The 4,177-nt window shown below is 37.6% G+C and overlaps 1 non-coding gene across 1 annotated transcript; it reads right to left on the reverse strand.

Moving 5' to 3' along the window:
• Positions 1–2,250: 2,250 nt before the first annotated feature.
• On the reverse strand, positions 2,251–2,367 carry LOC147912066 (small nucleolar RNA SNORD89). Its single transcript, XR_015550337.1, has one exon. It is a non-coding gene; the product is annotated as a small nucleolar RNA SNORD89 (small nucleolar RNA).
• Between the last annotated feature and the right edge of the window lie 1,810 nt (positions 2,368–4,177).

Consider the following 4,177-nt stretch of genomic DNA (forward strand, 5'->3'; position numbering starts at 1 on the left):
TACAGACACATTTGAGTAGGCAAATTTGCAAACGTGGACTCTGTCAATAAAGACTGACTGCTGCTAATCATTTCAAGATCACAGTACTGGCATTCACTTGAAAGAGGAAAGATTTTCAAATTTATTTTAAATAGCTTACAAAGAATAGTTACATTTAGAGAACATATTAAAAAACAAAAATTCAAGATTTACATTTACACTAGCAACAGATATTTCAGTAAAAATTTTTAAAATAGAAGAAAGTTTACCTGAAATAAACTATAATCCTGGGATTCAGTAACTGTGCAATCAACTTTTAAGTGTAATCAGATGAGTTCAATTTAACTGTCATTTAAAAAAATACATCTTGAATTCTCTGGATTTTCTAGTTCCAATTTCTAGCTTTAATATCTTCATATTACCTGTTAAAAAGAAGACAGCACTGAGTAACATCTTAGGGTACAATTCAGATAAGTTACTTCAAAAAAATATTTGGGACTCTAAAATATAACTTTCAAATAATTCTCTTTAGCAGCATTTATTATTCATTTAAAAAACTTTAAAGAAATGGTATCTATTCTTATAGAGTACATGTACATTTCCATATGATTTTAAGCAGCATGTACTAGTGTTTTACACATTTTGTAATGACTCACATTCTCATGCAGAATGATGGATCACCTACCTCTTTTACGTATTTTGAGTGATAAGGGATAACATTTTAAGGGTATCTGGAAAATTAATGCATGGGAAGAACTTTTTACATATTTGTTAAAATTCTTCCCACTCTAGTCTACTAAGACTCGTTTCTGATTTCATTTTGTATCTGGGCTGTCTTTTCCTTTTATGCAATCACTACTGTTCTTATCAGGAAAATCCCTAAATGCTGTTTTTTTTTTTGGTGAGGAAGATCAGCCCTGTGCTAACATCTGCCAATCCTCCTCTTTTTTTTTTTTTGTTTTTTTGCTGAGGAAGACTGGCCCTGGGCTAACATCCACGCCCATCTTCCTCCACTTTATATGGGACGGTGCCACAGCATGGCTTGCCAAGCAGTGCATCAGTGCACGCTCCGGGATCTGAACCAGTGAACCCCGGGCCGCCGCAGCAGATCATGCGCACTTAACTGCTTGCGCCACCAGGCCGGCCCCTGCCAAGATGCTTCTAAAAGTACTTATGTAATCCGGGGGTTCAATAACTGCATTCAGCGCACAGAAAGTCCTGGTGTTCTCAGGTTTCTCATTAGCCCATAGTACACAAGCCTACAACTCATCAAAAAGAATGGACTTTTTATTCTCATGTTAATATTAAATTAATGTAATGCAAATACTTTTTTTTTTTTTTTTTAAAGATTTTATTTATTTATTTATTTTCCCCCCAAAGCCCCAGTAGATAGCTGTATGTCATAGGTGCACATCCTTCTAGTTGCTGTATGTGGGACGCGGCCTCAGCATGGCCAGAGAAGCGGTGCGTCGGGGCGCGCCCGGGATCCGAACCCCGGGCCGCCAGCAGCAGAGCGCGCGCACTTAACTGCCAAGCCACGGGGCCGGCCCTGCAAATACTTTTTTAAATTTACAACTTATTTTATACTTTGTTGTTAGAATGAGGGCAAATCTCTAGCTGCATGGCTGATTATGACATTGTAGAAATTTCACTTTTATAACTAGTAATGCACATATTATTTTTGAAAATGAAATGCTTAAAAGTGTTTTTAAAACTTCAAAAACTACATCAACTGGGAAAGGTGTAGGTGGCTTTCCTAACTGGTTGTTGCATCACAGAAGCACAACACAGGTTACACCACAAAACTAGCTTTCATTCAGGTCAGCATCCTGTGCTGTATAAATCACAAAGTAGGGTTTACAGTGAGCTGGAAGACATTGCTTTTGACTAAAACATATAACTACCTCAAGTTCTAGCTACTAGTATATATGCACTAATTTAACCTCATCCTTCATTGAGCAAATAAACTTTAATGTGCTGAAGAGACTGTTGCCAAACTAAGCTACCTCACTGGGGAATTTGGTCACACTGGGTATTTCATCCAAATGGGAACACACGCATTCTTGGAAGTCGATTACTGTTTTTATGATCCTAGCAGTCCTTGACTCAGCAAGTATATCATAAAGTATGTAGAGAGGTGTTTACTACTCGTTTAAGCCCCAAAGTTGTCCAAAGGTTCACTGATTATTTTTTCTTCACACATTTGAGCTCTCTTTGGGAATGCCTTTCTTGGAAAGCTTGCTCAAATTCCAAAGCGTCAATGTTGAGGTTACTGAGGTCAGACCAGTGGTTCGCTTCAGGAGGTTTTGTCATCGTGCACCCCACAAAGAGAGCAAACTGCTGGTGGACACACTGCAATTCGGCCTTTTATTGTCATCATTCCTCAGTAACCACCGGGAGCAATCTTTCAGGAAAGGCTGTGTACACTCAAGAGCCCTAAAAAGATGGCGTGCAAGGAACTGTTACCTGCCCGAGGGTGCTGTGTCTACACCTCTCCTCCAGACCCTCACGGTCTTCTGACGGGAGATCCGGCAGCAGCGCACGGCAGGCATCGGCCTGAGGCCTGCTTCACATCCAGGGACGCACTGCCTCGCACACGCTGCCTGCAGCGCTCAGACTTAAAAAAAATACTATTTCCACATTATTTGTGAACAAACGGCTTTTATGACAATTGTTAGAAAGAAAATGATTACTGCCATAAATAATGCAACTAACCTTAACTAAATCTCTGATTTACTATACTTTCTTCATTTACATTCCCCACAATCCCAGCATTTTATCAACTTTATGTTTCAGCAAAAATTCTGGTAACATTTGACACTGCTTTATGTTTACTTCCATCTCAAAAAAACCTATCAAAGGAAACTTTTTCCTTTTGAAGTATTGAAGAGTTTTCTATCTTCTCTTGCTAATTTCTTTATCTGCTATTAAAGACTTGTGTTTCTAAAGATGAGGCTACTACAATTCTTCCAATCTCTTCTATTTATAATTTAGTGTTCAAACTTTTGAATTAAGGGAAGCTGTATTTGACAGCTGCTGATTAAGAAATCAGAATTCTGGGGGCTGGCCCGGTGGCACAGTGGTTAAGTTCGCATGCTCTGCTTCAGTGGCCTGGGGTTCGTGGGTTCGTAGGGCAGACCTACACCACGCATCAAGCCATGCTGTGATGGCGACCCACATACAGAATAGAGGAAGATGGGCACAGATGGTAGCTCAGGGACAATCTTCCTCACCAAAAAAAAAAGAAAGAAAGAAATTACACTTCCGTAATTATCAAAAACAATTTACCTTGATCTGTCATAGTATTCTTTTTAAAAGTCAGTTTCATTGGCTACTGGGAAGAATTAAAGAATTTATTGCTGGTATGTTTCTTAAAATACAAAGTGCAAACAATTTACTTGATACAGAATCAAGGACATATTTTCCTATTCACAATAAACCACAGAAGGCAGATTTAAAGGATAATGGCTATTATGAAAACCTACTTTGAAGCTGTCTGTTAAAAAAAGAGCTCAAAGTAAGACAAATTTTCTATTTCAGTAGCTCCTCAAATTTGAGAGTCTGGCCAAAGTTTACTTCAGTAAAAACTGTTTATTCACCAAGTATTTCACTATGAGTGGCTAGAATCAAAGTGTAGTCAATAGTTTGAAAAAAATAAAACCTTCTATCTTCAATACAGCTATAAGAATTCTTTAAATTTTTAAAATTATATTCTTCTCAATAAACATTTTTACCCACAAAATAAAGATATACACAGTAACTAGAATCAACAAAGACTACAATTTCAAGTTCTAAAAAAATAACTCTCCCTCATCCTCCCCGACTTCCACCTCTAAGAAGCAAAAGAACAGGGCATGTGTGTTTACTCAATCACTTCATACAACTTGGAGAGCAGTCTCCACAAGATTTACACTAGCCTGCTCCCTTCACCTACAAGAACAGCAAACAAGAGTAAAAAAGACAGGTGATCAAACAAGGTCATGGTCATTAAGTTTGCTTTAAAATTAACCAAGAAAACTGGTTACTTGTTTATTTTGTTACAACAACAATCAAAATTCTCCATCGATCACTCTTTTAATTGTCAAGATTAAGTTGCAGTTGGACCCAATATATTATATTCATCATTTAGAAAAAAAATAACCAGTCTGCCTACTCCATTTCCTTAACAAGGTAATGAAGAAATTAATGCTCATTGCAA

This window comes from Ceratotherium simum, chromosome 40, assembly GCF_057802395.1.
Source record: "Ceratotherium simum simum isolate JZ-2026a chromosome 40, ASM5780239v1, whole genome shotgun sequence".
NCBI lineage: Eukaryota > Metazoa > Chordata > Mammalia > Perissodactyla > Rhinocerotidae > Ceratotherium > Ceratotherium simum.